At 41.1% G+C, this 11,860-nt stretch overlaps 1 long non-coding RNA gene across 1 annotated transcript in view; it reads left to right on the top strand.

The window, feature by feature from the left end:
- Nucleotides 1–11,860, top strand: part of LOC125486753 — a 209,090-nt gene that overhangs the window by 40,990 nt on the left and 156,240 nt on the right. Inside the window, exon 3 of the long non-coding RNA XR_007265382.1 lies at nucleotides 9,606–9,774. This is a non-coding gene — a long non-coding RNA (uncharacterized LOC125486753). The remainder of the gene's footprint in view (nucleotides 1–9,605; nucleotides 9,775–11,860) is intronic.

Consider the following 11,860-nt stretch of genomic DNA (forward strand, 5'->3'; position numbering starts at 1 on the left):
ACCTTGTTATCTCAGATTCTCCAGCATCTGCAGTTCCTACTATCTTTGTGAAAGGCAGATTATGTTTGACAAATTTGATAAGGTTTTTCTTTAAGTATATAACAAGCAGAATTGATAAACAGGACTGGTAAATATAGTCTGTTTGGATTTCCAGAAAGCATTTGATAAGGTACCACATAAAAGATTACTGCAGAAGATAAGAGCTCACAGTAGTGTAGGTAATGTATTTGCATAGATTGAGGATTGGTTAAGGCACAGAAGATAGTGTATCAGGATTAATGAGTCTTATTTTAGTATGGAAAGATACAACTAATGGAGTGGTACAATGATCAGTCCTAGGATCTCTATTATTTACATTCTGTGTTAATGAATTGGAGTGTGATTTGCTGATAATAAAAAAATAGGTGGGAGGGCATGTTGTGATGAGTATGTAGGGAATCTGCAAGAGAACATAGATAGGTTGAGTGAGTGTGCCACATGTTGTCAGAATTTAATTTATAAAAGTTTGAGATCAAGCACTTTGGTAGGAAGAATCAAAAGGCAGGCTACCATTTAAATAAGATATTCCAAAAACGTACAGTGCTCGAAATGGAATGTTGACCCTTATTGCTTGGGGGTTAGAGTTTAAAAATAGCTAAGTCTTATTGTAACTGTACAGGGTATTGATGAGACCAGGCCTGGAGTACTGTGTACAGCTTTCGTCTCTGTCTATATTGGCAATGAAGGCAGTTCAAAAGAGATTCACCAGAATGGTTCCTGGGATTAAGAGGCTGATTTATCAAGTAGGCCATTATTCAATAGAGTTTGAAGAATATAGAGTTATCTTATTGAAAAGATCAATATTCTGAGGGCAATTGACAGGATAGATCTTAAGATGTTTCTACAACTGAGGGAATCTCGAACTAAGGGACACGTTTGGCATGAGGAATAGAGGTAACCATGCCTGAAGTGGCGATGCCAATTTGAATCGGTTTAACAACTGAAATTTCAAATGATAAATCCTGACAGTAATGGAAATGATAATAAAAAGACACAGGTTCAAGGAATGCTGATCCAGGAATTTGTTTTATTCAGTCGTGGGCAGTGGGTGTTGTTGCCTGGGTCAGCATTTATTATATATCCCTTATAACCTTTGAGAAGGTGGTGATGAGCTGCTTTCTTGAAACTGTTGCAATCTGTTTGATGTAAGTATGCCCAGGATGTGTATGAGTCGCATACCACAATATTTATATTTAAGGAATAAGCTAAATGCAATGGCTACTGCGAAAATATATTTGTTACTGTTGCTATTTGCTCATTTTACTTTTCAAACCAAACACATTTATGCACAGACATGGTGGGCCAAAGGGCCTGTTACTGTACTGTTCTATATTCTATATACAAAGTGTCAGTCAAATTCTGATGTATGGTAAAATAGATTTACAATTTAAAATAAAACTGCTGACTGTCCATGTTAGCCCTGTTTAGATGTTCTTAATAAGTCAAGCCCTTAATTCCAATAACAAGTCTAATGAATCTCTCTTGAACTGCCTTTCTTCCCAGAATATCCTTTCTTCATATGGGGACTAAACCGGTGCACAGTCCTCTAAGCCTGGTCTCACTAATACCCTGTACAGTTACAACAAGGCTTCCCTATTTTAAAAACCAACAGAACTGCAGATGCTGTAAATCAGAAACAAAAACAGAAATTGCTGGAAAAGCTCAGCAGGTCTGGCAGCATCTATGGAGTGAAATCAGAGTTAACATTTTGGGTTGAGTGACTCTTCCTCAGAACAGTTCTGAGGAAGGGTCACTCAACCCGAAAACGTTAACTCTGATTTCTCACAACAGATACTGCTGAGCTTTTCCAGCAATTTCTGTTTTTGTTCCCTATTTTAAAACTTTTAACCCCTGAGCATTAAAGGCCAAAATTCCATTTGCCTTCTTAATTACTTGCTACACCTGCATGCTTACTTGTGTGTTTTGCAATGTTCACCAATCTAAAATCACCTAAAATCAGTTTTTCGTTATGAATGTGATGGTTCGGGATAATTTAATTCTTCAGCCTCGTTTTAAATGTTACAACCGAGAGCCTGTCGGATCATTATTGTCCGGACCTTGGTAAATTATGGGAGTAGGTGTTAACTTAATTCCAAATGTACTTTTTTTTGTTTGTCCTTTGGTTCCACCCTTGGATTTTAAATTAAAGCAAAATTCCTGACTTTGAAGATGGGTGTTGATCACTGATTATTTGCTGCTGCAGAGCATTTTTGAAGCATAGGCAGTTTTGTAGAAATGCAGTAACCAGTTTGTGCACGTGGAGATCCTGCAAACAGCAATGAGATTGACCATTTAACCAGATTTTTGTATCAATTGAGAAATAAATACTGGACTGAAAAGTGGGGAAATGTTGCCTGTTTTTCACAGAAAATCATGGAATCATTTAAATCTGTGTGGGAGTGCTGGAGAGGTCCTGGTTTAATGATGCCTGTAAGAGTGCAGTGCTACCTCCACTGCACTGGAGTGTCAGTCTGGTTTATCTACATTAGTTTCTCGAGTGGGACTTGAACCCATAACCTTCTAATTCAAAGGCAAGTCTGAGCCAAGGCTGGCAACCTGTGATACTGCACAGCGTGTGACATATTTATGTGTGTGTTATTCTGCATGTAACCCACCTCAAGACTGTCTGATGTATAACATGTTTCATCTTGTTCCTTTATCCTGAATGTAAGGCACTCCAATCGGGTGATGACCAACCTAATTGATATTACTTAGCTTATATCCACTGGACGATGCTGTCACCAGAAGAATTTTATCCATTTAGAGGTGTGCATTTGTTTTATATTAAAGAAATAGCAACAATCCCTGCAAACAGAAGCTACTATTATAGATAACATATTTGCACTCACTAATTTAATGTTGTTGAGCAACAGTTTAAGGACTCTGACAGCTCCCAATTTCAGATTCCTTATAGCTGTTATAAAGCAATCTGGAACTTACAATAATTATAATAATTTGCATAATTATAATAATTTGGTTAAAGCAGTAGCTATTGTGCATTAATGATGGGTATTAGAGTTCACTGTCAATCAGAGTTCAGGACTTGAAGCAGGATGCTTTAACTCTGCTACTATTCTCACCAACTGAACAGCTGCTATTCTGCTGTCCACTAAACCTCCAGGTCAGAGCTTGATTCACATTAACCACCATTTCAAAGAATTTTAATCAACATACCTTTGTGCCCCTATCTGTATATCACAGGATTGCAAAAAATTAGAGCGCAGACATTGGGCATTTGTTCCATTTTATGCTCCACTCCAGTCTTCCCATCTCTCTTTATCTGATATCTTCCCCCAAAGGGTTGTGAACCTGTGGAATTCCCTGCCCAGTGAAGCAGTTGAGGCTACCTCTTTAAATGTTTTTTAAGGCAAAGATAGATTTTTGAACAGTAAAGGAATTAAGGGTTATGATGAGCAGGTGGGTAAGTGAACTGAGTCCATGAGAAGAACAGCCATGATCTTATTGAATGGCGGAACAGGCTGAATGGGCCAAATGGCCCACTCCTGCTCTTATTTCTCACGTTCTCATAACCCAACCCTGTATATTCTTCAACATCTTTCTCCTTCACGTGCTTATCTACTTTCTCCTTAATATTCCACAGACAGCAATGTGATAATGACCAAGATCTTTTTTATTTAAGTGTTGTTGGTTGAAAGGTGGCTGTTGGCCAGCACACTCCCTGAACAGAAGTCCCTGGTGCACCTTAAAAGTAGTGTCGTGGGAACTTCTACAACATCCACCTGTGAAGGCAGACAGAGCCTGGATTTAAAAGTGCAGCACTCTCAGGACTGTGCTGGGAGCGTCAGCATTGTTTTTGTACACAGGTCCTTGGAGTGGGAGTCGAATCCATGACCTGTTGACTCTCAGGCAAAAGAGACAAGTGATACAGACTATTGTGAGAGAAGCCCTGGAACATGGAGAGAGATAGGACAGTAAGAAATACAGCAGATTGCTGGGCAGGGACAGAAGAAGGGAAGAATTAAGGGAATTGATGGGGATAGATTGCTAAGAAACTACTATGACAGAGAGTGTGGGTTGAAGGAAGAATGGCTAATGGACAGAGGAGGAGGAGGAGTGATCTGGGGCATACTGCAGTGAGGCAGAGAGGAAGACAAATAGAAAGAAAGTGAGATGCAAAGATGAGAGTAAGAAAACCATGTTGGGAGAAAGGAATATAATAAAGCAAACAACTGAAAATTGTCATAAAGCAAGGTAAAAATGCTAGAAGACAGATGTGAGGCGGAAAGACAGACTGACTGACACAGAGGAGACCAATAGGAAGAGACAAGAGGTCAGGACACAGAGAACATACAGAGAATACCCCTCTATCTTTGTTTGCCTTTCATCCACTGACTGGCTGATCTCATTATCTGTACACCTGGGAGGAGCTTGCAGTGAGATTGCTTTCTAGCATTCATACAGATTTGACAGCTGTGGTGCAAATTGCGTTAACACTCAAAGACGTGGAGAGTATCACCACACAATCTCATTTGTCTAAGTCCAGACATAATGGTTTTTATTTCCCCTGCTCCATATTACCTTCACCTCTGAGACCTAAGCAAACATTTGTTCGCACAGAGTCAGAGCAAGTTCTGTTGCTATGGTTATATTGTTGCACTGTTAATTTCCTTGTGAAAATTTTGCTATTTCTGAGTAGAGTACAGAAGGAATGAAGTTGAATTTATAGAGTAGCTTTTATATTTTCAGGGCATCTCAAAGGGTGTTACAGCCAATGAAATGCTTGTTTAGTGTAGTAGCTGTTGAAATGTAGGAAATGCAGTAGGTGCTTTGTGCACAGCATGCTCCCATAGACAGCAATGTGATCATAACCAGATACTCTGTTTCATTGATGTTGATTGAGGGATAAATATTAGGCAGGACACTGAGGGAGAACTCCTGTGCTCTTTTTAAATAGTGCTCAGCAGCCTCTCACTTCCACCTTCGTCTGATGTCTTATCCAAACCATGGCACCAGTAGTCACTCTTTGACAGTATTTAATTGGCTGCAAGGTGCTTTGGGTTGTCCTAGAGTGTAGAGCATTTATAAAGGTGATTTATTGGTGCAAATGTTGGTCACTAATTCTGCAGGGTCGGTGGGGGGGGTCCAACCCATCAGTTGATCGTTTAGAGTTCAGAGCCAAACTTAAACCTTGCATCATCTACATCCGATGTGATGCTGTCACTGAAAGAAAGACCATTGTTGCGCTGATGAATACACACAGAGCCTCCTTGATGTGGGTAAAGGCAGACAGATCAGGACAGCTAAGGAATCGATTTTCCCCACCCACCCCATTGCCTTGCCTGGGAAGAGATGATGGATTTTGGCTTCAGTACTCTCTAAAGTGGAATTACAAAATACCAACTACTTATCCACCTTCTACTCTGTCCTGGGAGAGCTCCCTCTTCCATGTGATGAAATGGATTTAGGAAAGGTGTGAAAATTATTTTGAAGGGTGATCTCAGAATTAAACAATTATAAGCATGATAGGCTGATCAGAATGGGGCTTTTTTCTCTGAAACAAAAGAAGTCTGAGAGATGACCTGACCAAGATAATGAAAGGGTTTGATGGTCTAGACATAGAGGATCTGTTTTCATTTGTGGCCAAGACCAGCCTAGGGGGCTGTAATTATAGGCTAGTCACAAATAAACTCAACAGGGAGGACATGAAAAATGTGTTTACCCAGAAAGTGGTTAGAATGTGGAACTAGCTGTCACAGGGAGGGGTTGAAGTAAATCGCACTGATTTATTTCAGCTGGATAAATTCATGAGAAAGAATGCATAAGATCAAGAGGGCTGGGGGAGCAAGAGTGGAATATAACTTGGAAAAAGTGAAAAACAGGAAAGTGTGGGTCAGTTAGCTTCATGTTTGTTACGGAGAATGTGTTAGAATTAATCGTTAGAGATTATTGCTGCACACTGAGAAAAGGTGAAGATAATTTGGAAGATTGGCATTACTTTTCCAAAGGGAAATTATGTTTGGCTAATTCATTGAAGTTTTTTGAAGGAATAACATGCACTGTAGGTAAGTGGGAGCCCAAAGTTATTCAAAACTTGGATTTCTAGAAAGTATTTGATAAGGTGCCAGACCAAAGGTTATTGTTGAAAATAAAAACTCCTGGTATAGGGGTAACAGAGTACGTAAATGAGTCTTTGATTGGCAGGATGTTATTAGTGGAGTCCCACAGGGGTCTTTGCTGGATCCTCAACTGTTTTACAACACCATAAGATATAGGAGCTGAATTAGGCCATTCGGCCCATTGAATCTTCTCCACAATTCAGTCATGACTGATAAGCCCATTCTCCTGCCTTCTCCCTATAACCCCTGTGCCCCTCAGGTCCTAGTCTCTTCTACTGGTGTAAACATCTTCTCCATGTCCACTCTATCCAGGCCTCGCAATATTCTAAAAGTTTCAATCAGATCCCCCCTCATTCTTCTAAACTCCATCAAGTACAGACTCTGAGTCCTTGACTGCATCTTATATGACACACCCTTCATCCTTGCGATCATTCTTACCAGCCTCCTCTGGACCCTGTCCAAGGCCAGCACATCCTTCCTTAGATATGGGGCCTGAAACTGCTCACAGTTTTCCAAATGTGGTCTGACCAGTACCTTATACAGCCTTAGCAGTACATCTCTGCTGTTGTATTCTAGCCCTCTTGAAATGAATGCTAACGTTGCATTTGCCTTCCTAACTGCCAACTGAACCTGCATGTTAACTTTAAGGTTAACAAGTTGCATCAATGACTTGGATGGGGCAATGAAAGGTGCGGTAGCTAAATTCACACAACACAAAGATGCGATGGGAAAGTATGTTGTGAAGAAGACATAGAGAAGATGCAGATGGATGTGGATAAGTTGAGTGAATGGGCACAAATAATACAGATAGAGTATAATGTGGGGTTTTACATGAAGCATGATAAGGTTAGTATTCAGTTACAGCACGTAATCAAGAAGGCAATAAGGATGCTGTCCTTTATTACAAGAGGAATTAAACATAAAAGTGAGGATGTTATGCCTCTGTTATCCCTCAGAGGATGTTATGGCCCTCAGTTATGCCACAGGGCCTTGGTGAGACCACATCTTGAACACTGCAGTCTTGGTCTCCCTGTGTAAGGAAGGATGTAACTATGTTGGAGTTGGTTCAGAGGAGATCCACTAGATTGGTAGTTAGGATGAGTGCATTATCTAATGAGGATGAGTTGGCCATTTAGAAGAGCAAGAGGTGACTTGATTAAAGTGTGTTAGATCCTGAATAGTCTTGTCAAGGTGGATATGGAAAAGATCCTTCCTCTTCTGGGTCAGCCTGGAACTGGAAGGCACTATTATAAAATTAGGGGTCACCCTTATCAGACCGAGATGAGGGGAATTTTTTTTCTCTCTGAAATTTGTGCAACTTGGGAACTCTCTGCCTCAGAGACAGAGTTAGTGAATACTTTTAGAGGGGACTGGTTGGATTCTTGTTGAGCAGGGAAATCAAAAGTTATTGGAAGTAGTAGGAATGTGGAATTTGAAACATGTACACCAGAGCAGAGTCGAAAGATTGTGAACAGCAGAGCAGAGGTGGAATGGTCTGATTCTGTTTCTATTTTGTATGTTTGTAAGTAAACATCCAGATTTGAGCTGAATAACTTGTTTCTGTCTCTACATTTTACAAATATTGAGAACAATTACTGCCTGGACTCTCATGCAAACAAAGGGCGACAGGGAGCAGTCCTCAAATATGTCTCTGCGGCTCGTGCAATTATATCTGATTGTGACACTGCAGCTCCTGTGAGCAGCGAGGAACTATGGATGAGTAAAAGGATTAGGCGATGATAAGAGGAAAAAAAAACGCTTTTTGGTCTAATTGGCAATGATTACGCCCACTAGAAGTTATGCAGTTTACAGCTCAGCTATAGAACGCACAAAGCGAATTTGCAGATAGTTTGCACAAAAAGTTGAGACAAAAACAGAAATTGCTGGAGAAACTCAGCAGGTTTGGCAGCATCTGTGGAGACAAAAAACAGAGTCATCTCTCCACAGATGAGGGATATTCTGTTCCCCCTCCACAGATGCTGCTGCACCTGCTGAGTTTCTCCAGCAATTTCTGTTTTTGTTTCAGACTTCTTGCATCCACAGTTCCTTGTTTTATTTTAGTGACTGGGACCAGTGAAGTATCCAGAAATTGGCATCGATGGATAGTTGTTGCATTAAGCAATATGACCAAGGCAGATAAATGGAATTTAGATACAAACCAACTGTGATCTAACTGTATGGCAGGACAACCTCAGTGGGTTGAATGGGCATCTTATGTTAATGTCATTTGCCAGTTTTGGTTAGTGCTAATTCTCTGTGCACCCCACTTCCTATGTGACATTTTCTTGTTTCATTTATGGAATGTGTGTGTCATTGGCTTTTTTCTTTATTCATTCACGGGATGAGGGTGTCGCTGGCTAGGCAGCATTTATTGCCCATCCCTAATTGCCCAGAGGGCAGTTAAGAGCCGTGTTGCTGTAGACCAGGTAAGGATGGCTGTTTCCTTCCCTAAAGGACATTAGTGAACCAGATGGGTTTTTTCGACAATCAACTGTTTCATGGTCCTCATTAGACTCTTAATTCCAGACGTCTTTTCAGTTGAATTCACATTCCACCGTCTGCCATGGTGGGATTCGAATCCGGTCCCCAGAATATTACCTTGGTCTTTGGATTAACAATCCAGCAATAATACCACTAGGCAAAGCATCTGCTATAGGCCAGTATTTATTGCCCATCTCTTCTTGAACTGTTGCTCTCCACGAGATGTCGGGACATTCTCAGTGCTTTTAGGGAGAGAGTTCCTGAGGCGATAGTGAAGGAATTATGATGTTGTTACATCAGAATACTGCGTTGCTTGGAGGCAAACTTGCAAGTGGCAGTGTTACTATGCATCTGTTGCTCTTGCCTTTGAAGCTGGTAAGAGTTTAGAAAGTGCTGTCAGAGGAGGCTTGGTAAATCTTGCCAATAGTACATTTTTGCTGCTACTACTGAGCAGGTAGATAGAGTGGATCTTTGTAGATGTGGTGCCAATCAAACGGGCTGCTTTGTCCTGGATGGTATGGAGCTTCTTAAGTCTTGTTGGAACTGCATCCGTTCAGGCAAGTGGGGAGTATTCCGTCACACTCCTGACTTGTGCCTTGTAGATGGTGGACAGGCTTTTTTTAAAGAAAAATCTACCCTTATCAGGGTTAGTATTGGAGCCCAGTTGCCAACATGGTCATCCAGCTTCCCCTTAAATTCATTCTGACAGGTTCCTTAGTTCAGAGCCTCGGGGCTGATCGGCAAACTGAGGATTCAATTCAGGCCTGTATGAACCTGCTCGGAGACAATCGATTGTACTAACAGGGCTTTTTGTCCGGACTGGATCCCTGATGGATGAAAAGAGCTCCGAGGGTCTGTAAACTGAGCTGTTTTGACGGCTGCTTTTAAAGTGTCAGATTGTTATTTGGTCCAGTGGTGTGGAAACCTTGTCACATTGTAAAAACATCAAATATTTGCACTAATCAGACCCCTACCCCCACCTCTTTCTCTTCTCCTTCTTTCTTTCAGCAAGTCCAGAGATCTTTGGAAGACAAAACAACGGAAAGGAGATGAGAAGCCCCTGCAGAGAAGTCTCAGCAGGCTGTAGTTGAGCCTGATTTAATTACTGTCGAATGTTAACCTGAATGCCTACAGTCCCATGCCAATTAGGCAGCGAAAGATAAATGTGCTGATAAAGGTGAGAAATTCTACATCTGTCTTTTCACACTTTTCAAAGAACCTTCTAAATGACAAGCAATTAAATATCAAGCATTCACCTAAACCACTAAGAATTAAAATGTTTCGTTGACGGCAGTGGAGGGCTGTTGTGAGATTTTTGGTCGACGCTAATTATATTTCACACCATAAGAGTTCCCTCTCACAAAAGTCACTGAATATTTGATTGTAACTGGCACATTTCATTTAGCATATTTAAAAACAGTTTTTCCATCCCTCTGTTCTCCTCCACCATTAATAATAACTTGCATTTATGTAGCTCCTTTACAGTAGTGAAACATTCCTAATTTGGTTATGAACTTGATTTGACACCAGACCATGGACAGGTGACCCAAGCTGAGTTAGAGAGGCAGCTTTTGAGCAGTATCTTTGTAGGAGGCAAACTGGGAGTGTTGAGACGGGGAAGAGGGAATTCAAGCTTGGGACCCAGGCAGATGAAGGCACAGCCATCGACGTTTACTCCTTGTTGGGATGCCACCCAACCTTGGTATTTAGCTGAGTCTTGGAAGGCCATTTGACTGTGGGTGGCATCACCGTAAATCTGCATTGTGTGTAGAGGTTCAGACATATCTTCAGGAGATAGTAGTTGAAAGCAGTGGTCCTTGCTGTGCCTGAATCTTCCCTATGTCTGACAAATTGGAGACTTTAAACTCCAAGTTGGATGTCAGATACCAGCTCAAATTAAAACAAAATACTGCAGTTGCTGGAGATATGAAATAAAAACAGGAGATGCTAGGAGAAACTCAGCAGTTCTGGCAGCATCTGTGGAAAGGGAAACTGAGATGAAGTTTCCTAGACCCATAGAAACCAGGAGCAGGAGTAGGCCATTTGGCCCATCGAGCATGCTCTGGCATTCAATGTGAACGCAGCTAATTCTCTATCCCAGTACTGTTTTTCTGCATTCCCTCCACGTATTTTGATGCCTTTTAACATCTAATCAAATAATCTAAACTTTCAAGTCCAATTTTTTCTAATAAAGAATTGTATTGGACAATATATTCCAATAAAGAATCGTATTGGACTTGAAATATAAACTCTGCCTTTCTCTCTCTCCACAGATGCTCTCCAGCACTTTGGGTTTTTCTGTAAGGTAACAGTTATTGTCCTTTCTGCCTGTTCAGCTGGTGACTGTGGTCCAGAATTTGTACTGACCAACATTTTTTGCTCAGCTGTGTGAAAAAGAAGGGTGTCTTGATCAAACATACAGTTTGCCAACACACAATAATCGCCAAAGCATGAAGCAATTAATTGCTTTACTGCAGATGCAGTGTGACATTGGGAAGGCTTTCTCTCTTCCTGAGATTTATAAACTTGAGCACCAGAGAGAGTGAAATGCAGAATCTTGTTAATCTCTGCCTCTCACATAACAATCCATGTCACAATGTGTTTTCACCAGAGGGAAAACCCTTTGGGAATTCAAACAGTTTGGAGATTATACATGATATTGTCCCAGGCAGTCCTGACATTTTCTTTAACATCTGCCCCTGTTCTGTTTTCTCTAGAATTTAGAAGGTTAAGCGGTAATCTGATCAAAGTCTTCAAGACAGTAACAGGAAAAGACAGGGTAGATAAAAATAATTTATTTCCACTGGTTGGGGATCCTAAAACTAAGGGCATAGTCTATATTTAGGGCCAGACCGTTCAGGAGGGATGTTAGGAAGCATTTTGAAACATAAAGGGTGGGAGAAGCGGTTGATAAATCAGGTTGCTAATTTTAAATCTAAGACATATGCTTTTGTGAAGCAAAGGTATTAAGGGATATGGGCCAAAGGCAGGTATATGGAGTTAGGCCACAGATCAGTCCTGATCTCCATTAAATGGTAGAACAAGCTCAAAAGGCTGAATGGCCTACTCCTGTTCCTATGTCTTGCGGGATTAAATACCCATGGCTAGCTCCTTTCCAGACCCTATGCATCAGTTGTGGATCAGTGAGCAGCCTGCTCTTGCTTTTAAGTCAGGGTGTCGTAGGTTCAAGACCCAACCTGATCACGCAATGGACTGCAGTGCTGAGGGAGCGCCGCGCTGTCGGAGGGTCAGTGCTGAGGGAG

Source organism: Rhincodon typus, chromosome 32, assembly GCF_021869965.1.
Source record: "Rhincodon typus isolate 14 chromosome 32, sRhiTyp1.1, whole genome shotgun sequence".
Taxonomy (NCBI): Eukaryota; Metazoa; Chordata; class Chondrichthyes; order Orectolobiformes; family Rhincodontidae; genus Rhincodon; species Rhincodon typus.